Raw genomic sequence first — 25213 nt, forward strand, 5'->3', positions numbered from 1 at the left:
AAACTGATAGTTGCAGGAAAGCAAACTTAAGCATGAAACTCCTTGTGAGTATCCCTGTAATTCTTAGGCATTGCARAAGTACAATTACCTGAGATAAGCTGAAATACAAATGTATCTACGCAAGCACACATGAAATTATGTCTTCAACTGAGTAAATAYACAGTGCTATTAAACACACAGTATCTATTGAGTATGCATACATACACTGTACTTTATGCATGTAATTTTCAAAATAATTGAATATTTTTAACAGAAGTCCTCAAAGACATCATTTACTTTTCTACAGTGTAAGCGAACTGATCAGCATTGCTGTGGCAGAGAAACTATTTTTACACAGAAATAATTAATCCCACCTCATGGATAAACAATAGGCTTGACCATGTCTTGCAAGAGAATAGAGCTCATTAAATGTATGAATTATTTTCTCTCTATTACTGATTTACATAGAACTTCAACTTCTCAAACTTACTCCCACTGTGCCCAATACATAAGTTATTTTTAACTGACAGTCTTGAAATAACGAAGGCAAGGGAGAAACCACATTTATTTCAGGGTCAAACAGGGCCAACTCCTAAAATCACAAGAGGATTCCTGGGGGCGAGTGTGAAATAAGCAAATTGCATTTAGAACGTCTCTACTTCTAATTGGTACAACTTTCTCCCATAAGTTAAGTAGGTGGTGCATCTGCAAACCGTTCTTTGAAGTTATACACTTCATACATGTTTCTAAGCCCATGAACGTCATCCGCCAAAAATGCAGTGACAGCCCTGTCACCCACCTTTGCTGCTACAAGAATTCAGCTGTCTCTACAGCAAGAAMAACTCAGCGAGCCACAGAACTCAACCTCAATATCTTTTTCGCTAACGGTTGTTGCGGCAGCGCTCATTTTGCACCAGCCCTCGGTGAAAACAATTTTCACTGTCTCTTTAACGAAAACCTTGTTATGCAGGAAGTCTGATAAACTTCTGCTTATTCATTTACCCACAATATTGTTCTACACTGGTGACTGGAATCCCAGTGGCTTAATGCTGATACTGTACGTCATGCGTTGCCTACTGGAGAGTAATTATCTCATTCTCACAGGAAGCCAAAGGCCCAAGATCCTTCGGTAATCAGCATTACAACACTCAGGGAAAAATATCAAAACAGCCAACATAAAATCTAGTATACTCAGGGGGCAAAGTTATCAAAAACATCCTCTGAAAGACAGRAGAAGGGAGAAATCCAGAACCAGTTAATGCAAATATAAAATGAAATGAATCAAAGCAATTTAAATTTCTCTTTTAAGAAGGTGCTGACTGCCCTTAATACCCTCCATTAACTTCAAAGAGGATTTGAGGAATTCTCACAGAATCTGTTCCCAAGACAAGCTTCTCCTATACCTTAAATCATCCATTTCAACTGCATTAAAGACAACTGATCCAATCCAACCACAGCTCTGTGGCCATACATTAGTGATTTCATCCCAGGCATACACCTCTTCTCACAGGACAGTTCTTTTCCTTATAGAAAGTCCAGAACTTTCCAGAGTTCTGCAGCTTGCCAAGGATGGGCGGACTACTTAAACCCTAAGATGGAATTATGCAGATGGTTAATCACCCCAAATGAAAGCRTTATGCCAATGAGGTACTTTATCTAAGATTCATATGACCCCATGTCCACACCTTCTATCTAGCCATATACACACATACAGCTGTTTGCTGTCTTACTCAAAAAATGAGTAGCCCAAATACACTTCAATCCCTGTAAGCATCATCACATGCATTGCTTCTGCTTTCAAAAGCAGAAGCATTGCTGCATGAAAACCACCATGTTCTGAGAAGTGAAATATTTTCAGTTCTGAAAACACCAATTATAGGCAGCTTCACCTCTGTTCTGCAAGCAAGAGTCGAAAGCAAAGTGATTTATCATTGTATAGAGCTCCTTAAAACTGTGCTGTCCAACACTGAAGACCATGCTCCCACATCTGGGCTGAGCAGAAATGCTCTGAAGAAGCAACACAACAGAGCTGAGGCTTCCCAGAGTTGTGGTGCTCCTCACAGAGACCATGGCACTCAGGGGCTGAAGGTCAGCCCCACATTACGGCATCCTTTCCCTAATCTCTCCACACACACAGATGTGAGGACAGACCCGTGCTCCTCAGTGGTGTTTTTTCAAGACCAAGCACAGTCCAGCCATTTATCAGGAAATGGCCTGAAGTAAAACCATCGCCTGAGTCACTGGTTCCTCTCAAAACACAGGTTATTTTGACTCTCAGGTATGTGCACGTCAATCACAGTGAATCATTGTGGTTGATAAATACTCAGTGCGAGTGTTGCACGTTCTCACATCGCAGCCGGTCCGGCCTGCACCCATCCCCAGAAGCTCCATCCTCATCCCCAGGTCTCTCCATGGCAAAGTCCTATTAGAACAACATGCAAGGCCAGAAATGTGGATTCAGAGATTTGAAAATACCCAAAATGAGACAGCTCCTCAGTGGGTCACCACAAAGCATCTGGCATCAATACCAGTCTTAAGCAGCATTCCCACCTCCATCCACCCACTTTGTCTCTGCCCGTACAAATATTTATCTGGCTGTGGTGTCAGCCAGATCAAGGAACCCATCCAGCTTTTGCCAGATTACTTCTGAGCTCCTTCAACCCCATTTCTATTGTGGGGAAGGGGGAACTGAAGACCTGAACACTTCAGTTTAATTATTGATATCAGACTGTCTAAAGCCACAGCATCTTGAGCAGCAATACATCAAGTTMAATTGAAAATGCCGTTATTTAAGAAAATAGTAACTCTTATTTTTATAGTTGTCATTTTTGAAAGGAGATTTATATTTCCTGGCTAAGTCTGAAATCTATGAAAYGAAGCAAGATAATGGACTTTTCTCCCTCACTCTTCAAAATTAATCCTGACTTAAGAAACTTTGGCCACAGAATCTACATATGTCAGCTTACAGATTTACAGCTACAGTTTGAACTTCTGGCTGTTTGCTGTTGAACATGCTCTGAAAAACTGTAAGAGATTCATAAACAAAAATGCATTTTATTACAGCAAACAAAAACCCTGCAAGGAAACATTTTTCTCTTCACATTAGCCTTTAACCCCCTAACGAAACACGCAGCTTCTCTGTTGGGAAATCAGGTATGTTTTAACTTCAGAGAGAACTTAGTCTTTTCTCAGTCCCATAAAGATTTATTAATCATACAGCTCTGAAACTTTGCACCAGAATAGGTGCACTCCAAAACCTACTACAAATCGAACCTTAGGGGAATCCAGTGCTCCCAAAACTGGAAGAGCATGTAGCCTCTTGTGTTTCTGCGAAAAATCAGCAGCAGCAAACTACTCAAATAATGCAAAAATCTGCCCACTTGTTTCCATGGGAAATTCTAAAAGGAAAAGAATAAACATGACATCCATTGTTAATATSAGGCTTGTATGCACTTACTCATATAATAATGTACTAAATCTTCAGCTGCATATTTTCCAAAGAAAGCATCTAGARAAGATGAATTCCACAAATAGAGACRGTTATTTGCATTAAAACATATTTAGACTGACAACTCCCACCAACACAACAACGAAGAATGATTTTCCAATTAAATACTCCAGATGGTGGGGGGAAACGGGGCTATTCCAGACCCTTTCTCTTCCACTGTCAGGTCCTTATTTCTCTCTTGGCTGCTCTTAAGAATGAGCCATGCTTCCGCTGTAGCCCAGGATGCTGAGCATGCCGGATTACAAATAAGTTTTCCATACCCAAACAAGATTCAGACCTGCTGAATAGTATGTAGGAAGAGCTGATTGCTCTCAAACCTTTGGTGGGGGTGGAGACTATTCAGTTGATATTGAAGGGTAATGGACTCTGAAACTGCTGAAAACAATGGCTGATTTGAAATAAATCTCTGTTAGAAGACATCCATGGCTCCAGAGAACGTYCCTTCAAATACAGCTATTTCAGATAAGGGCAATTAACATCTTTGTTCATTAACTCCAGAACCTATCAGAAGACATTTATCAAGTCCAACAATTAGTAGTACTATGACACAATATGCAGTACAGTACAATTTGTCTTTTTCTTGACATGGAAGAATTTACTGCCACGCTCACTTGTCATAATGACTTGAGAGAGTCGATGTTAATCTCACAGAGATTAAYGTGATAACAAAACAGACAAAAAGACTAACAGCCAGGAGACACCCAACTCTGCCCCAAAACTGCACTAAGAGATTTCTGAGCTTTGTTGGAACAACATTCTCATCTAAKCCATCACATTTCCAGACTCCTGGTCTGCCCATCACCACCATTCCCTCCCCCATTCTCCAGGTAAGTAGGTGGTTTCATGCACTGGGTCACAAGAAAAGATTTCACCTGCTTTGTGTAGGAGTAGGATTACATTGGGTGAAATGGATGTTCAATCCAAGGACCTGTGGGGGTCTCCCCATGGGGCAAATCTAAATTATTTCTGCTTGAAGCTGCATAGTTTGTAAGTATCTCCAAAGCTGGGTATCRACACTTGGCAGGGTTTTGGTTGGCTGGGTTTGGAATTTTTTGGTACACRGAAATAAATTGGACACCGTGACCTAAATCTTCGGTGAGGTTCCATGTCAGTGAGAGTCTAGAGTGTATTAGTTCAGCAGTGATGACAGGAAAAAGAGGGAGGGGGTTTCCCAGCACAATTMTCTGTGTATGGCTGACTGTGTGTATAAATGTACACACGCACACCTGTCTTTCTTTATAGCTACAAAGAGGTAAAAGATAGAAGAAATATATCCCACGTTCCCTACACAGAAATACAGCAGCAACTGTCATATGCTCAATGTAAAGTAGCTCAGGTTCTGTGAGTGACAAGATTTAATTGAGGAAGACCAGATCCRCCACAGAGCTCGTCATCCAAAATACATCAGTGGAACTTCACTGATTTATACCAGCTGGGAATCTTAACTCAGAAATCCAACAGAAGTTCAACCAAATCTAGCTCAGCAGCAAAAATGTGCATAAATCTCTTTCTTTCCTCTAAATATTTAAGACAACCAAGACTGGAGGCTGTTGCATTAATTAACCTTACAAAACTGATAAAAATGTAAGAGCTGCCAGTAAGAAACAGCTTACCCCACACTGTGCAGAAAAAAAACCTTGCAATCTGCAGTGGGGCTGAAATATCAGTACTGTGGAGCTTTAGCAAAGGGACAGGCCAAAACTGTCCATCAAAGAGCTGACAAGAAAAACTGGTCTCAACAYTAGGACATAACAGCTTAAAATATGTAAAACCTGTGTGGCAGACATCAGCAGTGGGAAGAACTTTGAATTAATTCAGATCTGAAGTCAGTTAAAAGCACAGAAGTTCAGCATTAAGAAAAAGAGAAAATAAGGTCATATACTGGGATATGTACCATGACAGGAGGGTCATATAAAATGTATTATTTAGCTGAAATTCACATAGATTTTTTTTTTTTAAACAAGGACATTCTTCTCTGTCACTGTCAAGCCCAGGTGAAGGAGCACTTCTGAAGGTTTGCTTATTTGAATTTCTGGGAGTAAAATAACACACATATCTTGAATACCTTCTGAAGGTGCCCATTATCAAGATGACCCTGTCCAAGCAGCCTGTGAAGAATCAACCCTTTCTCTCTGGCCAGCTTAACATGACCAAAAGAATTCCCCTAAGACTTCCAGTAGCACTGCATGCTAAATGGGTTGCAGTGCTGGTGTCCAAAAAGCTCTGAGGTCAAGCCTATCTAAGAAACCTTGTCTCCTGCTTTCAGACTTCTGCTAACAGGGGTAAGGGCCATGCTGCCAGGTGCACCTGCCCCATTGCAGAGCTGGAGGCTGACCACAGCTTGCCACTGAGACAGTGGCCAAATCTGCCAGAYCATTGCCAAGGGGCAGGAATTGGTCCCAGGCCAGAAATCAGAAGCAGGAAGGGGAGGGAGCTGTGTTTGACTGTGCCAGACACAGAGAGACTTTCACAGACAGTGGCCTGACTCGCCTTTGCTTGGAGCAGCRACTCTCCAAGCGTGCACTGCTGACTTCAACACCTCCCAATAAAKGTAGAGAACTCAGAGAGCAAAATTACTGTCCCCCACTTTTCAACCAAGAAGAAAATCTCAGTTAAGGCTGTGGCTGCACCATGCTCCTTAGGGATGCACCATCATGCCTTAGGGGACATGAGAAGCCTGAGAGATGTGGGAGAACTCAGACTTCCTGACTCCAACCATGTGAATCAGCTTCAAAAACATCCTTCTCCTCCTCCTCCAGAACTGGGTCACCAATACATAAGAACGACCACTCCTTAGCAGGGTTCATGYTCTCCATAATTTGCATTTACCCCTGTAGTCCATGAAACTCTCCTTTGGGAAGAAATACTCCACAACCTTGACAAGACRGGTATATTATTTACCCAACTTCCCTGAAATCACTTCAGCAAGGAAGGGACAGCACCAGCCAAAATACAGCAGGTACACACAGGAGCAGCAATAATAGAACCAAGGACTTATTGCAAGAAGAACACACACCTACTTCTGTAAACAGTTGTTAAAGGAACATTGAAAAACCCCTAACTTTTGCCCAAAATATGATATACCTACTGAGTGCTAAACAGATCTTAGGTCACTATAGCAACGATGATTTAACACAAAACAAAATTGCATCCTTGTTCAAGGCTGCTCTCTAYTATCAATTCTCTTCCAACAAATCAGCTGTGTCACACTCCATGAAATGCATCAAGTGCTGCTAAATCAGAGAGAGAAGAGAGGGTTGCATGTGAGGATTTCAGACCAAGCAGACACAATGTATGCCAGATTAAAATGCCACCCTTTAATGACTACTTTAACCAGGGCAGCTCTGAGAGCTGGGAATGAAAGATCATCACCTGGTTTCAAATTCAAAGGTGGCACCTGGATAATCTGTCTGTTGAATAACTGGAAACTGGYGTGTACTGTGAACAGGAGACCTGTGTGCAGCTGAGTTTTTCAGAACTGGTTTAGGTACTTACAAGAGCACTTTCCTACTGCAGATCATCCTTGCACTTGCAGGGGGTTTTTACTTCTGGTTTACAGATCCYCAAAGGCCTGCTGTTCACTATCTCWGCTAGGTCAACAAAAGGTGAAGAAGGAAACCACATTTGTTATCGGTAGGGTCATATCCGTTGTGCAAGAATCCGCTCCTCCCATGGAAAATTTTAGGGTTTCACAAACCAAAACGGCTGAAGGCAGTTGTGAGGGAAGCAACACCTTCACCTCAGTCACCTCWGTGAATATGAAGTCAAATCTGAAAGGACATCCCAGTGTAAATTACTGAATTAGTAAGAGGTTGAGCTATCCAGGATCTCATGTTTCATTAGAAATACAGAATCTGAATCATGAACTCTGCCATACTGACAGTTCCCACCACCTCCTCAATGCTCATATCACCTCATTTCTTATGGTAATTTATTTACAAGAAGTTAAATTGTTTCAAAACTAAACATAGTATAATATGATATACCTTAAGCCCTGTTTTCCATTTCAAGAAGCATTCTTCAACCCTACTTATGTCCATGCCTTTTACCTGCAGAGCTGTGAATTCCTTAGACACTGTAATAGTCAAACAGTTTCCATTAACGAATTTTTCCTTTTCTTTTTAACGCACTTTTAGCCCTGAAGTTCTCAGGACACCACATCCAATCTTAATCTGATGAACAAATACAGAACAGGGAGTGCAGTAACCCAAAGAAGCTTCTGAATTCCCAACAGGGAATGCTCTAATCTCATCGTTTTTGGAGAAAATATGAGCAGGTCTTGCGTTCCCAGGAAAAATATTAGCATAGCTCTGTGGTGTACATAGAGAAGAGAAAGGACAYGTAGCAGAGCCTTCAAAAAAGCTATAGATATCCTGCTAATGACAGTCTCACTACACACGCACTGTTATTAGGAAAAAAAAACAACAGGCACCTCCTGGGGATGAGTCAGAGCCACTTGGAATCACCTTCTGCTACAGGAGGAGGAGGGAAAACGTGCTTAAAGTGACAGTGCTTTGTCTGACCTGTCTTACCTTCTACAATAATTTAGACAGGTCTACTGAATTTTGTGCAAGATGCTGTTCTCATGTCTGCAGCAGTGATTTCCTCTCGATTTTGTGTCTCTCAGACACAGAATGAGATGAATATAAAGTGCCCTTTCCTTCCCCWCGGCTGGTCTCTCTCAATGTTTAACATCTGACTGTTTGTACTGGGAGGGAGTGCTGCTGTTTAAATAGGGTGCCTGAAGTATGTGCCATACCTCCGTGGAAGGGAGACGGGAGGGGAGGGAGGAGGAGAGGGCAACTGCAGCGAAATATCAGAGTAAACATTGAGAAAAGTGCCAATTCACTGGGAAATGCATGGAGAACACCGGTTAGAACCTAAATTACCTTTGTACATTCTTTTACTATGCAAAAGGATACACTGCAAAGGGTACTATTCAAAGGAAAGTGACACTTTCTCCATTGTTTAAGGAAAAAAATATTTAGCTAAAATCACAAAGGCATGGTGCTCATGGAGAAATGAAGTGATATGAATTTGGCATACCCAACCAGCAAACTTTTTGTTTCAATACTACATTTATTAGTCTAGCAAGTTACTTTTCCAAGAAAGGTGTCCTTATCATCATCTCCACAGACACACTTTGAAAAGCAGAASGGAGAACAGCCCTACAATTAAGCACTGAAAAACTGGCAAAGCCTTTCATCTGGGTGGCTCCCGAAAGGCTGGAGAATTCCAAGGAACTGCAGTAGTTCCCCCAGGGATCCCGGTGCCTGATTCCCAGAGATGCCTTCCAGAGAAGCCTGTTCATCACAAGCTAATGCACCCACACTGCTCTTCTGTCTAACAGGGTGTTTTGGAAAACGAAGCCACTTTAGTCCTCCAATAGCGTTTTCTGCTCCAACAGGATGATTCAGCCCTCAAAAAGACAAGCTCACTTGTTTCCTCTGCATGCCCTGACACAGGGCTCATGAGTGGGCAAAGAAACAGATGGACCTGCCCTCCTCCCTGCTCCATCCTGAGAGAAGGGCAGGGGCTCCCACAGCACAGCAGAGTGTCCACATGGGTCTCTGGGTGATGCAGTTTTGGAAAAAAACAGTTACCGAAACAGCCAGCACCTAGGGATGCACATCTGAAGGTGAAAAGCAATACAGGTGCTTCCCAGGTTGAAGGAAAAATCAGTTTTTTGCATTTCCTCTGCCTGTCTATTTGGCCTTACTTATATTCCCAGACCATACAGAAGCCACAGTGCTGTTGGGAAAAAATGTGTAGCACACAATCTATCAGCACAGAGATGGCTTATACACTTGAGAGATACACATTCAGTGAAAAATGCAAAAACTACCTCCCAAAAAAGCACCTTTGCATACTAGATTGGGTTGACTTCCCCCTGCCCCACTTCCAGTTTCATATCAAAAATCTGTTTTAAAATAAATCCAGCCTTTTAGACAAGCTGAACTTTCAGGTTGTGTCAGCACAATGGCTGCAAGTTTCATTCCCACCCTTGGCAACTATGTTTTGGTTTTCAAGCTCAATTACATTGTCAGGTCTGCTTTCCTGTGCACAATTCTGCAGCAACATCCTTATCCCCTGTCAAGATAATTGTATTAATTTATTTACTATCGCCAAAGGAAATACATAATTTCTATAAAACCTTAAATATTGCAAATACAACTTTGCAGACTGAGTTTTCCATTCGGGGAGGAAAGGGTGGGAGAAGTGCACCCATTCACAGTTTTGACCTCAAAGAAAGCTACTGCTACTAGCCTAAGAAATTTCCACCAAGGAAATCTGAATGGTCTCCAAGAGAACTGCTTGCTCAAAGTTAAGATAGCCACAGGTTTTCCAACAAAAAACTAACAGAAAGCCAATACTACTCAAGTACATTAGCATTTAATAGTTAATACGAATTCAAACCATCATGGACTTACAACCACCAATGAGTGTTATGGTGTGAATTCTAAATATCGATGAAAATATGAGCTGCTTCCCCTCTGTGGCATTTTGGTTTCAGCAGAATACAAAAGCTTCCAAATTAGGTGCATGTTTGAACTCTACACCTGAACACACATCCTGAGTTTTGCCCACTACTGCTTGCATCAGCTTTACTCAAAGCAGGAATGGAAAAAAGGGGTAAGCGTTCCTGCCCTTCTCTGTGTAATTAATTCCACAAATGCCACCACGTCACCGTATGACACCATTGCTGCACACTCACAACCTTCACAGTGACCTAGGAATTGCCTTTGCTAAGTGTTACTACAGCACTAGCAGAATCTCAYGGCACTGTTATGGTGAAAAATCTGGTTTACCAGCAAAACAACCAGAGCAGAATGAGTATGAAAAGTTAGGCATCAAGAATAATCAGCATTGTTTTTCTACTTACATCTTTCCAGACACTTTTCACAGAAGAATGCCTTATATAGGGATTGTTTATCAAGCATTTCTCCAGAGACAAAGAAGCAGGTTAAATAAATATAAAGCCTCTTAAAAYAAGACACAGCATCCATGTTAACCTCTGAAAAAGGCCCAAGTGCTCAGCCAGCTTACACTAGATGTTATCATGTCATTTTCGGGAAGTATTATTATTGGAAAGGAAATAGAAAGCTTGCAGAATAAWGTAACCTCTGTCTTTTTCTCTCTCCTGCATAATGCTGAGAAAGATCTTTTTGCTTTCTGTTTCTGAAAAATGTATAATTTAAAAATATAGATCTTTGAATACCAAATTAGGTTCTGTTCTTGTTTTCTTGCAACAAGCTACCAGATCTTACTGGAAACGAATAAAACAGAAACCAAAACCAAATTTAACACTGCAAACAGCATAGCAGATGATTTCCAAATACCCCAGCATTTTCATGATTTTGAATCACTAAATGCAACTCGGAAGTGCAGAGAACGACTCTTCTCYACTTCAGATTTGAGTTCAGAACCTTAACCTCAAATCTTGCTCTTTGGAAAGCAAAAAAAAARRAAAAAAAATCAGACTCAGATCCAAAGTACTGATAGAAAGTTTCAGTTTGACCCACATCCTAACACCTCCGCAGCCAATCCGAATAATTTTCTGCCAGTACCACTCTCAAAGCACAGATCAAAGGCTTTACTGCATATTTGGAGCCATTCCTGTGATGCAAGGATTAGGCATGWAGAAGGAGCGTCTCATTTTCAAAGGTGCAACTGCCTATGAGCGTATCTAGTGCATATCAGAGCCTTTACGAGCTCAGCCACAAACACCAGTGCCAGACAAACCACACCTCTGAAATTCTTGTCTTGTCTCCCATTTTCTTTTTATCTCATCTAAGCTCACTGTCTCTACACGCCCACTTACACGGAAGATACACTAAGTCATCAGCCCCTCTATTCTTTTATTTTTATTAATATTTTTAATGCACATTTTTTTCAGTTTCTTTCCAGTATATCATTCATTTGGGAGGTTGTGACACAGAGCTGGAAACACAATGTTCCAGCCTGATGCCGTGACCCCTGCAACAGGCAGCAACGCTACACCAAATGACTCGATGTCACTGAATTCTAACAGCACTTCTTAAAACATGGCCCTYACAGCTAATCCTGGCAGTATTCTAGCATTATATTAAATATATTGTTGTCTCTAGAAATATTACATCCGGATCTAAATAGAGTCAATAACACTGCAGAGACAGAACTGCCTTCAGGATGAGTACAAGCCCTGGTACTTTCAAGAACAAAGGCTTCATCAGGAAGAATCAAATTGGTTATTTCAGTACCTGCASTAGGTTTTACTCATGTGAAGAAAGGGAAACATAAGTCTGTCCTTCAGTAACAAAGAGCACCTTAGGCAAGTCAGTAAGAAAACTCTGTTGGTGCAGTGAATTTAGAAACCCAGCAACTGCAGATACTTATTGAGACAAGCAACCAGTGACTGCAACAAGCTTCATCACGAATAAAAAACTGMGATTCAACCCCTAAAATTGTCATTTATTCGCTCATACATTCATGAACAGAATGAAAAGATTGTGAGCTGCAAATTACAAGTCAATGCCAAACTTGCTGGATGAGGTTTTGAAGACGTCAGACTAGACAATCACAATGTTTCTTCTCAGGCGTTAAAAACTACGGTCCCTGACTAATGCTGCACCCATTCAGCTTTCCTAGCAGGAAAAAATCATCTTAGGACAAAGAAGAATGGCAACTGTATTGTCCTTGCTGAGAATGAAGTGGCACAGGCTTGCAACATTGCCACGACAAATAAACAGAGCTATTGACAAGGCACGTTATGAGAACTGTCCATCAGCCTTACAAAAGCWTAAATAGCCATGGCAGACCATTAAAATGTTGGACGAGAAGAGCTGAAGATGACACTTCTGGTGCCAAAAAATGTTTAAGGCATACAGACACACACAAAAATTCATCCATTTCACTAGTTGCTGCAGGATGAGTACAACCCTGACTCTTAACAGCATTCAAACCTACTCTGAGCTTGAGTTCAAAGGTGCTGAAGGTCTGGGGGAAAAATGAAAACCCACAGTGACTGAAGCTTTATGGAATTTACTTTTCTCCCTAATAATCCACATCACACAATTGGCCTCCACGACATCTAATTAAAATGCCTTCAAAATGACAATTCTACAGGAATCTTGGATGCAAGTTGTCAGACCATTCCCAGAAATTACTCTGGCCCTGTCAAATGCAGATGATCAGCAGCTTCTCTGCCATTATACTTGAAGTTTGTAATCCTTGAAATCTTAATCATCTCATTAATCGTTTTAATCAATTAATGACATTCATTAATATGGACTGATGCTATCTGGAGGCAGAAATCAGCAGCTGAACCATGAGCACAGCTTTAAGAAGGCTGAGACTGAACCAGGGTGWGGATRGAGATGATTCAGGTGATGTTCTATGACACTTTGTCTTGACCTATAACCAAGTCTAATGCTCTCCACAAAGGGAAGTATCAAAGGTGTGAATTCAGACTAGAGACAGAATTCAAGGGGCTAAAAGATGTCCCTCTYTACAGCCATATGTGACTGCATTATGGAAAATGAGACGTACACACTCCTGCATCTCTTCCTTTTTCTTCTGAATGGCCCCAAAATGCTCTAGGGATTTTATTTAAAACATGCATGAAACCTGAGAATTTTACAAATCTGAGTCTTTGCTTCACCAGTTCCCACGAGCAATCAAATCAAGCCCAGGAAAATCCAGCTCCCAGTGACTCAAATCAGCTGTCCTGGTTTCTGTACTGTACTCCTGGCATTTCAGCATGACACCAGAGCCAAACCCAGACAGTTCACTGCCCAGAAAACAGACATTCATGTGAAAAAAGCTGCTCTTCTGATCTAACTGGCTCATCTGGCCAGACTCATGCACATCATGACATGCAGTGTCACTCAGGCACAAGTTTCTCTCTGCTCATGTTTTGATCCTAACAGAAAAAGCTTTGACAATGTAGGATTTCAAAGTTTTGAGATCAAGTGGGTTCTAGCAGAATTTAAAATGGGCAGACAGCAGCAGCAGAAGTCACCTCTCCCAGTGTTAACAGGAGTGCTGCCCTGTCCCCAGAACCCAGACTAGACTCCCTGGAGTGTCTGAAACAAAACTAACTCCATGCTAAAGTCTGTACTTCATAAACTCTTAGAAATGGAAATATGACAGGTTTTTCTTAGAAGGTTTTTTTGCATGGGTTCTTTTTGTTTTGTTTGCTTTTCAGTATTAATTAGCACTGTATAATGCACCAGGGACCCAAAGCTAATGGCAATCACAGCTCAGGGGACGTAGTCAYTCTGCTGCTCTCACCAAAGCTCTGCAGTTCTCAAAATACAAAACCTTTCAAGTGAACCTGTCAGTTTTCACAAGTCTYTTCTTTCACTACTGTTTATCAGAAACAATATTTAGAGATGAGTTTACCRCCAACCATCAGAAATGGTACAAGCAGAGGCTGAAAAAAGCACAACCCCCCCAATCAAATAAAAAACCTGCCATGTTGTTCTTTTTTTTCCCTAGCACAATCTCTAGCAAACAGAACAGTAAATTTGCAAAGCCAGTAAGACTGATCAGAAATTACATCTTCTCAGATGCTGGCAAGACCTCATCAAAAACCGCAACAATATCTCTACTATAAGAAGGAGGAAATCTAGGACAACTTTCTACAGTCACTGTTCAAACAYAAGCCTTAAATTTCTGAATAGGGCAAGAAGGCTGAAAAACTGCAAGCACTGATCTGGCAAACATAAAGGCAGATCTTTTGTGCTCTCATTCTAYAACAYTGCACTTCATAATTTGTGCATAACTCATATTCACAGAAATCTAAAAGTAAAACCACCATATGGTGAGAAGGAGAATTGAAAATGGTTCTTTTCTCAACGTTTTAATCCCCTTCTGTGAAAACAATGTGTTTCTGTAATGCTAAATAAGAATTTATGTGTCTGCAGAATCAGGCTCATTTTTCAATTATGAGCTAATTATTTGAATACTGCAAACAGAAAAACCCAAGTCATCTTTCCTGTTCCACTCAAATTCTTTGTAACTTATTCTCAAAGAACAAATGAGATTTCTCATTCCAGTTGTATTCCAACACAATCAAAATTTACTCCTTCCAGCTTCAAACCTGTAACACGCTTTCATTTTAGGGACTATCAGAAATTAGGAGATGCCAATATTTTAGCTGGCAATCAAGAAAGCCTTTGAAGTTTGATRTCTACAATGTCWAAAGACAAGTAATGACAGAACTTAWTTTGTGCAGATGAGCAACTATTTAAAAATCAGCATGGAAGTTTCAGCAACACCCAGTCAGGATCTGGGCTCTCTGAATGTGTTCTGCAAACGCTTCCACTTCTAAGCAAAATGTGCCTGTACACAAGGGTGTAAGTTCGAGATAGTGACCCTAAATATGCACAAGGGGAGTTTAACATCCACTCTCTGCATGCTTAAAAAGAACAAGGAGAAAAGCACAGCATTCTTTTCAGATTTTGCTGTACATTTCTGGACACCCTTTCTGAACACTCGCCTCTCAAGCTCGGGTTTGCTGTGCTTGGCAATCTCTTTTGTGTCTTTTGCAACACTGCGCACACACGAATTGCCTGTGGTTTCATGCTTTGCTTCCCATTTAAAACTAACACTTAAACAGTAGCTTTATTTTTGTTAAATAAAGCTTTTTTTTCTAAATTCTAACATCTATTTCTCTTTTTCAGCCTGAGGGAAAGATTTTTTTTTTTTTTTACAATTGACACGAATCATTCCTAGGAGTAGTATTTTGTCTTTACTACTTTGATTCACCAATTTTCATTCATGTTATTACTCAGCTTTTTGTGCTGTCACAAAAGGAATGGCAGCAGGCAGCATAATGTTAATTTTTGGACTATAAGCTCTGATGATACATATATGTCAGAGACTCCAAACTACTACAAAGAAAAAAGCTGAGAGAAAGAACACATAAGTAAGACCACACAACATAACCAAATACCAAAAATAACCAAATAAATAACAGTATCAAAAAGATCCACTTTTCCCCAATTCTTACATGAGGGGGATAAAAAAAAAAAAAGTCAGGTAATTTCTATATATGGCTGCAATCTATGTCCTCCTGCAGGCAAGAGAGTTTTTTTCATTATGCACTCAATATCAGACAAAGCCTGGATAATAGATGATGCCTGTGGGGCTGACACTGTGGCTGGGGACAGGAGACCCTCTGCAGTGTTTGGGGTGTTAACAGCAGCTGACTCTGTTCATTCAGCTTTTAACTTTCTCAGCAAGCTCRGGTGGCAGGGAACAGGTACCACTGCACAGAGAGAGAATCCAGGAGAGGAGAGAGCTGTCACAGCACAGCCTTGGCAAAAGCCAGGGACTCTGGCCACTGCTAAGCCCCAGAGGCCAGTCCCTCTGGGGAGAAATCCCACAGGTTTCACACACCCACCAAATCTCCACATTCCAGCAATATCAGCTCCTTGGCCAACAGAGCAGCCAAGAGTGGAGGGAGATTYGTATTTACTACTCCGTATCAGCGCTGTGATGCGCCTGCCGAAGCCGTTTCTCCGCAGTGACGCGCTCTCCCTTCCCACCAAAGATTATGAAACCACTCTCAAGTCCAAGAGCTTCCTCCCTCACACGGCCTTCCAGGGCAAAGCCAAGCCCTGCCGCGAGCACTCCCTGATTGCTTCAGCACAAGCTCAAAGACGTCAGCAACTGGACTTTCTGCTCCTCATTCCCTGAGAAGGCAGAGMAAAATCTGCAGAGAGCGAGCCTCTGACTGCAGGTTTGCTGTTAAAAGCCTGGTCTTTGGCCGGCCAAGCAGGGAAGATAAAGGCTGACCCTGCGTGCTCCGAGCTGCGCTCCGTGACCGGGGTCAGCGAGGGTGACTCCAGCAGGCAGTGAGTGCTGCTGTAATCTCAATAACATCTGCAGCTAAACTCGTCCCAGGGAGGGAGGCAGACCTTCCAAACAATCAAAACTGAAAAATCACGACTGTTTTAATTGCACGACAAGGGAGAGGAGCTCATCAGCTGCTAAGCTGGCCAGCACACCACTGCTCTTCTGACAGCTTTGCCCCAGCTTCAGCAATCTACTTTCTGGATTTTAACAGGCTACTATGACCTTTAAGGCTCTTCAAAGTTTCTAGGTTTCACACACCTTCCTTTAGGCCATGCCTTAGCCTGGTAATACATCGCTGTCTACCTGCAGAATTTCTTTCTTAGCTTATTTTGAAATATCTCAGACTCAGAACCCACCTTCTGTCTTCAGAARGTACTTCCATTCTTGGTCAAAGGAAGCCAAGTGTGTCAAATACAAAAAAAAATGAACAACCCAAACCCATTTGCTGCCACAGAGAGTTAAGCTGCTTCACTTCATTTTGTATGGAGTAGAGAAAAAAGCACAGCCCCAAACTTGAAGAATCTTTCAAACTAAAATCATCTCACACATAAGAAGCCTTATCACAAAGTAGCATGCAACAGCTGAGCTTAGTTTATTTTCTTAAACTGCTTAAATTAACTTGGCAAAAGCAAGGACAGCACTACTCACAATGTCCTATGGTACAAGCTCACGCTGCACGCCAGTTTTACAAAGCAGCCATCCAGCCTGCAACTGCAGCAATGGAGGATCAGAGCACGAGGACCTCTTCCAGCTGGTTCCAATAAATCCTTTATTTTCAAACAGCTGCACCTTTTTATACTTTCAATTTTCCCGGGCTAAGCAGCCATTGGCTGTTTGCTCTACAAGGTCACCACCCACAAACCTTCTTATCCAATCACAGCTCTGGTTAGGTGGGGGTGGGCATTTATCAGCTGTGATTAATCAACAGCAATCAGTCTGTAAGCTGCACTAGGGTTGGCTTTTGGTGAAGCCCTGGGAYCATACAAGATGCACATCCCAAGCACCAAGTAGCCAGTAATAGTGACTGTGGGTGCTTCACACAGAGAGAGCATGAAGGATGAATCCCTGTGAATTACATCAAGTAGTGGATAAATACAGAGGAATGTGTCCCCTAGGCCAGGGGACAGCGTTCACTCACCTGCTCATGATCTGAAAGGTCGTGCTATGGACACAGCACTGGGGCTTTGMAAAGGGACAGCTGGTCATCAATGAACAGCACAAAGGCAGCGTCATTCAGCCTCAAAATCTCTTTGTCTGTCCCACTTAATTTCTTTATTCTAAAATCCTGGAACACAGAAAGCTTTGCTTCCTRCTTGTTTCTGCAGGAAAGAGGCTGGTAAAAAACACTGCCTAGCACAACCATGCTTAGCATGGACTGACATGAGCAAAATCAGAATGAAGGCCAAAGGAAAAATTGGGTCAGGAGTGTTAAAGCACCTCCGACCTCACACGCTGTCCCCAGTGAGCAAGGGATGGGATGTGTAGTAGTGGGAGTTTGTATTGAATAAACAGAAACATCTGATTCTGGAAGCAGATAAGCAAACATCTTTCATCAGGGCTAAAACAGATAGATTTCAGGGCAATGCAACTGCCACTGATCCCTATCAGAGAATTACCTTTTGATTTCAAATTCAGAAAAAAAAATCAGCTTACATGTTGCAAAACGGTAAAAACCATCCTCCACTCAGACAAGCAAAGCCTTGGCTAACCATTTGTGGGATTATTTACCTACGTCATAGATCTGTATGTCAGCAAAACCACTATTTCACCAATCAATTTCAGAAAAAAAGAGGGCAAAACTGAAATGCAACATGACTCTCTGCTTCCCTACCATCCTTCTGCCAGCCCTAGAGAAAATGGGAGGTGTCACAGGCACCAAAGGAAATATAAAACSTGACAGAAAACACAAACCTAACTTACATGCAACAGCAATCTCCAGAACTACAAATTRTAACAAAATCTGAAGGGCTTAGAAGGAATACAACATCCATTCAGTCAGGAGAAGAAATGCAAGATAAATTTTCTAGAAAAAGATGGGCATATAGTTACACTGTGTGAAGAGCAAGAGTATGCAAGTAGTCAGCAATGGTGGGCAGTTCTACAAAGGGTAAGGACCACATAGTCAGCAGCGATTTTGAAACTCTTGCATCCCCTTGGGGTTCAGCCACTGTCAGGCTGGGAGTTTGCTTTGTTTCCCTGAGTCCCAGGTTCCCCACCTCCTCATACAAAGGCATTTTCTTTGCAAGGCACTTGGGAGATCCACAGATGAAAGGCACGGTGGCAGAACTAGGTCAGACAATGCTGATGTACACAATTRACTCTGCAATTTACATGGCTGGAAAGTGTAATTAAAACTCTACATCACTTTTCTCTAAGGTTCAAAATTAGACAGGGTGGGTTTCATTCCAAAATGTAAGACATACATTTGCACTTTGGTTTATATAGCTGCATAACAGCTTTTTAAAGTAAATGCTACAYTTTAGAAGAAAGCAGAGGACAAATCCAGGGATTAGCTAGAAGCCAYGTCATTTCCTATGACCTATCTATTACTTTACCAAAACCTTTAAGAAAAAAACCACCACACACAGGGACACAAACTTCCTGTACTCTTAACCACTGAATGAGCAAGCACAGTTACACTTCAAGAGATCCTCTGAGTAGCTGTACTATTGCACAAGCCACTGCACACAACACCCWAAACCTAAATCCCAAGCTGTCGGTTCCTTCAGTGCTACATCGCTGTAAATCTAAAAATATGGTCACACGTATCAGTCAGACTGGGCAAAATGCTTTCTCTTGAAAGATATACACAAACTATTGGCTTTACGGTGTTGTGTAGTATAATACAACATACACATTTCTTCTTTTCTCCCTTTACAGAACCCAATCCCACAGGTTTCCCTGATTTCAATTACTAGTAGACACAGCACGAAAACCACCATCACAGTTGGCAGCAGCTGGCACCTTTTCAAAGAGCATCTGTGGAGAAACCCAGAAATGACTGACACGGGATCTCTTAGAGGTGGTCTCACCACAAGGGCAGAGCACTGCAAGGAAACCCTTTTTTTCCAGCCCTCTGCCCTTGCTGCACGCCGATGACCTCACTCGGCGAGGCTGCCCACGGAGTGCCTCCGCCAGCGGTAATTCCAGCCGGAGGAACATACCAGCCACTCATAACCAAAATTATCAGGCTCCATCTCCAACGCAGCAGCCAACACCGCCTTTGAAGTGGAAACTGAAGCCCAGAGCTTTTTGACTGTGTGATGAGGGTGCGGATAAACACAGGCAGCCTTGGTTTCCTGGAAGAGGGGACAGGAATGAGGGAAGCAATGCGTGGCTGGGGAGGTCTGATGTTTGATTCAGCTCAGCTCCTGGTCTCCCCTTCTTGCATACCTTTGCACACAGGGAGCTGGTGTGTTTACTGAGGGCTCTGGCTGCTCGCTGAAGGTATGAYGGGGACTGGCAGCTCCTGTTCAGGAAGTGGCCAAGAAATGTGGCCACTCACAGAGGCAAGTGTTCCTTCAMCCACGCTTCTGCAGAAGAGATGGTCTCCCCCATCTGTTCCTCCTCCCCAGCTCCCCAGATTCCAGAAGGACAGGACACAACAAACGGAGCAGAAACTGATGTTACTATCTTTCTTTTTGTAAAGCTAGTCATGGTACTTGAGGCATAGTGCAAACCGTGTTTCTAGATGACAATTTAAAACACAAAGAAGGTAACTAAATCTCAGTGAATCCTCCCAGAAATTACTAATTCCTGTAGGTGGAATTTACTGGGTGAAATACACACACCAAAYTGTGAAGCAACACCCAGCCAGAGCTTTGTTTCACAGACAAAACCCTAGGTAAGAGACATTTTACAGACAGGCAATGTGATGAAAACACAGGAAAAGGACACAGGTAATAACATCATGTTTCCTTCTACCCAAAGGGTTCATGCCAATCTGGATGACCTCCAATTGCATCAAGACACTCAAAATGAAAAGGCARTGTAAAAGTCTCTGTTGGAGCCCTAATTTTAAGGGTTTTTTTTTTCTCCTCTATCTCAAATATGTCAGCTGTTACTGGAATTTATTGGTTAAATGGCAGCAGAGACCACTTAAGTACAGAGACAACATAACCACAAGGGAATTTACTYTATGATTTGCAACGAGGTGCAAATCCTGCCAACCACTTTAAACAATCAAATCAAACCTAATTTCCCGCCCCTGGAAGGACAAAGAGTACATWAATCTAGAAGAAACTGAAAAGGCCTGTTTCACTTCTGACCCACATGAACTTTCCTGGTAGCAACTCCAATGGGTTATGGTGTCATCCCTACTGTTTTTCTAGGAAAACTAAGGCATGAAACAATCATCTCTTCTTACAGAACAAATAAATAAAAAGGTTAAAAAATGGCTTGCCCACAGGTCCCCAAGATGCCCCAAATCCTTCTCCCAAAACATTTTTTCCTCAAGAGTCCAGATGTTTAATGCCATTTGGGACACAACAGGATCCCGTAGCCTTTGCAGAAAGCTCAGGTCTGCTAGAGATTGCTGCATCTGTCAGCCTGTGTATGCCCTAGATATCTTTAAGTACATAAACGGCCCCTCACTCTTACCCACAGGTAACTGAATCACATCCTTTGTAACGACCGTTACACAAAAAGTTCTGCAACTGAGTAAGACTRCACTCCACTCTTTTTGCCTCCCTATTTCAACATCATTAAACTCTAAAGAACATTAACCAAAATGAAAGTGACAGAACAAGGCTTTCCCCAAAGRGCTTGGCACTGGGAAGTGGAAAACAACCTGTTTGAGATGCAGTCATATACACCAGCTGCCACCATTGAAATTCTCCTTTTGTGTCTTTGGCATCTGCCAGAGAACAAAATAGGGAAAATAAAAAAGCTTGGTCTTTAAAGGACAGCATTCTCCCAAGACTGTTTATGGGCTGCCTCTTGTTAAAATGTTTATTTGTATTGATATATTTAGATGGATTCTAAATGCAAAGGCTCCCGTCCTCATGCCGATCTTTCATGGAGACCGCTGGTTACATCTGCTAGTATTTATATGAGAAAGAACAACAAAAAATTTGCAGCTCTTGCAAACAAGGGTTAGCCACACATTATCATGTGTGTGACTGTGGTGCACTTCCACATTCCTTGTGGAGGAGATGAAAGGGCACCAGGCTGCYGAAAGCACCATGCAAGACCAGCAACTCTGAAGAGCTCCAACGTCAAGAAGTCTCCGCTGTCCCAGCGGCTTCCCCRAGTGCTGGAGCCTGCGGTGCAGCCCACCGTGGCAATAAAGGTGGAATTCTGCTCCACACACAGCCAAAGCAGGGCTCTCTCCTAATGCCTGATTCTGACTCAGGGCAGGGCAAGGGTGGGATACATTGATATGCTGCCATTTACATCAGCGACTGCCTGACCTGGACAGAGGCACAGCATCAGTGGAGTATCAGGGAAGGTTGCAGGAATCCTGTGGTCATGGCCTGATTAATTACTTAAGAAAGCTACCTGATGTCATAAACATTGATTTTAATTCAAGGAAAAGGATATATCAGTAATATATCTTGTGTTCATGCAAATCCTCATTGCAGTAGCAGAGCCTACACTCAGGATTCCTGTCTCTGCCAGATCTTTACTGCTGTATCAAAAAGACAAGCATGGAAAGCAAAACTACAAAACTGRGAAGCACCAGCACTGAGCCTACAGCTGCAGCAGGGAACCAGCTGATCATTCCTACTCACATCTGAACTGGCAGGTTCAACGGTGAACACAACAAAAATGGGCACTTCCCTCCTGTTCAATTGTGATTGACAAATATCAGTCATCAATGTTATCCCAAAGCAATCTTTCTATCTGAGAAAGTAGAAAAAACAGAGAGCAGACACCTCCTCTCCTCCAACTAAGCCAGAAAGAACAAGGTGAGCCCATATGCAGAACTGAAAGCAGAACTCCTGCACCAAGGCTGGTTGCTGAGGAACACTGGAATCCGTCATAAAGTGGCTGTTCCAACAAAGGGGCTCCAAAGTGTGGTCACTGTGTATTTGCACAGTTGCTTTATCTGCTGTAGCTGACACGGTGTGTTTGCTTCTGTTTTCAAAAGTACGAAGTACCCGCAGAGGGGARCACCAGAGCGAAGAYAAATTAAATAAATAAATAAAASCTGAAGAAAAGACTCACCAAGAAAGAGTCTTCTCCACTTTTGAAAACAGGCAACTCAGTGTGCCTAGAACAGAGATGGGCAGGTGAACTGTAAATCCCACTGATCCTCTAAGAAAYGATCAATTCTTCCAGCAAAGATTCAGGCCTGAGATACGAGTGAYACACTTTTACATCTAGCTCTACATTTTTGGGATGCTTCTGTTATGAATTGCTGCTGTCTCAAGAGGTCAGYGCCAAGACGAGAGAAACGATCTGAAGGTCAGCACTGCCGGTGAGCAAACAAAGACAGAGAGACCCAGAACAGGAGGCAGAAACATCTCAGGGCTCCCACTCATGCACAGCTGCTGCCTTGAACAAAAATCGATTGCTGCGTGATTGGAAATGGCCACGTGCCTGGTCTGAAGGCCTGGCGATAAATGCATAGCACGGGTGTTGTTTCCTGTCCAGCTGGTGTTGTCCTTGCTGTCAGCCTCTGGCAAAATGTTTACTAAGTTTTCTGTGCAAAAGATAAGAGAGTTCAAATTCTATGTGTCAGAAATCCCAGTGGGAACCGCAAGGCGTTGGCAAAGAACAATCAAATGAGCAATGAGTGTGACAGATTAGACATTTCAAGACATCAGATTTCTAAGGCCTGAAAATAACCAAAACCTCATCACAGCTCCTAATTTAACTTTGGTCAGAAAAACTACCTTTAGCCTGTAAAGAAGAACAGGGGGATAAAAGGGAAGTAGTGAAGAATAAGGAAATTACTACAGGGTAAACAGCCAGTTAAACTGAGTACCTTGCTCATTCAATCTTATAAAACAAGAACTAAAGACTCAAAAAGAAAGTGAAAGATTCACTTGTACTTAATGAACAGAGCCATGTTCCACTCTGATCTATCAAATACTTGAGAYATGACCAAGCTTCTYGCAATCAAASATTTTTGGACTTTCCCACTACTTCTTCTTGGTGACTAGACATTCGGTTTTGTTTCAGCCAGTCGGGCCCAGCCATCTAGCATGCAGACTCCCGAAATCCCCGTCACAGTGGCTCCTCTGAAAACAACTCACAAGTATCTTAACCCAGTCATCCAACACTGGAGTCGCCCAACCAGCCCGTCGCTTTCMGTGCTTATCTTCCAAAGAATCAGTTTCCCCTCAATTAAACCAGGCTATTAAAACTTAACTGTAAAAGGAGCTATTCATTAAAGTTTTGTCACATYCTTGGATGAAAATGCCCAAAGCAGATGTGAAGAGTTACAAGATTTGCGTTCACAACCGAACCAAAAATGAGCAAAAACAATTACGGTACATTTGCACACAGCATGGGAGATCCCCCCKCCTCCCATCTCCCTTCATGCTCCAGTGCTCTCTTTTCAGAGGATGGCAGCTGCTAGAAAAACAATGARGAAATAAAGCACACAGGAATATTTACACCAAGAACATAGGATTAGACCTCAGCAAGCAGTTTTCTCCCCTATTTACACAGGCCAAGTACTCATGTATATATACACTCACATATATATATATGTACACAAAGGATTCTGAAAGAAGAGAGGATCTTCTGCACGATTTGCATCCTTGCAATCATAAAAGYACAGATTACTCTTAGACAAATATTGTTAGAAATTACTGGATGTTCAAGTTCCACACCAAACAGTAAGATGATTGTAGCCTCCACCCAACTYCTGTACTGGTAAAGCACGTCATAACAAAGGCCACACATCCCAGGTGTGTGGGAAACAGGGGATAATTCTTGCCAAATTTATTTCTACAATACTTTATCCAGAGTCAATGTTCAGAACTGGATAAAAGTTAGTGGAAATTGTAGGTAAAAAATTAGGTAAATATGGACATTCATTTGAACCAGAGGCATACAAGATATAATTTACAAAAATCACCACTGGAGAGTTATGTGAAAATAAACTATTGAATAAATCTAATTTTKTACTGCCATGTCATGACAATTTGTTGTACTTCAAAGGACTGAAGTTCAGTATGTCCCCAACAATCATGAGGTTCTTTTTTTTTTTCCCACAGCAAATGTATTTACCATTGTGTTTGCTGGAAAACTTGCCTACTTTTAAAAGGCCAACACTTTCTTCTAATGACCAACAAAAGTTACAATCCCAAAATTTCCTAGTAAACTTAGGCAAATTATGTCTTTGGCAACTGTAAAGAACACCATGAATTTCTCTTCATGCCCCTCMATCTTCCCTACTCCTTGCTTGGTGCTTTGACGATTATTCACATCAGCATTTGCTGGAGTCAAACAATCCACACATCAAAACAGAGCACCAGAAAATTGTTTATGTGCAATTTTTGTGCCAATCCAAGAACCTTCCCTAGACATGGGCACACAGTGCAATGGCCAAATCCAWCTCCTTCTGCCCTGAAGTGGTTAATGGTGTGTGACATGGAGCGAGCAGAGCGGGAAGAAGGGACGGGACTGGAAGCATTGCAGAATTTTCAATGTAGCTAACTGAGGAGCTCAACAGTCCCAGTACCTGAGTTTGCTGGGAGATCTATTACGCAGGTTGTGACCTTCATCAGCCTGGACTTTTATCAAAAACCATTTTATGAGAATGTCAGAATGCCACACCACATTGCAGCATTCACATCAAGTCTGTTCTTTTTACCGCTCTCACTCTCTCAAAAGCTGAAATTTCAGACAGTGTTGAAAAGACTGTGAATACATCTATAGTCCAGCACACACACTGGAATACAGAAAATAAATTTTTTTGCTTGTACT

General features: G+C 42.0%; 1 protein-coding gene across 1 annotated transcript in view; it reads right to left on the minus strand.

The window, feature by feature from the left end:
- The window catches only part of CMIP (c-Maf inducing protein), a 129247-nt gene that overhangs the window by 61357 nt on the left and 42677 nt on the right, over nucleotides 1–25213 (minus strand). The window lies entirely within an intron of this gene.

This window comes from Malurus melanocephalus, unplaced genomic scaffold (genome assembly GCF_030028575.1).
Source record: "Malurus melanocephalus ecotype Western Australia unplaced genomic scaffold, MMel_1.1 scaffold_173, whole genome shotgun sequence".
Lineage (NCBI taxonomy): Eukaryota > Metazoa > Chordata > Aves > Passeriformes > Maluridae > Malurus > Malurus melanocephalus.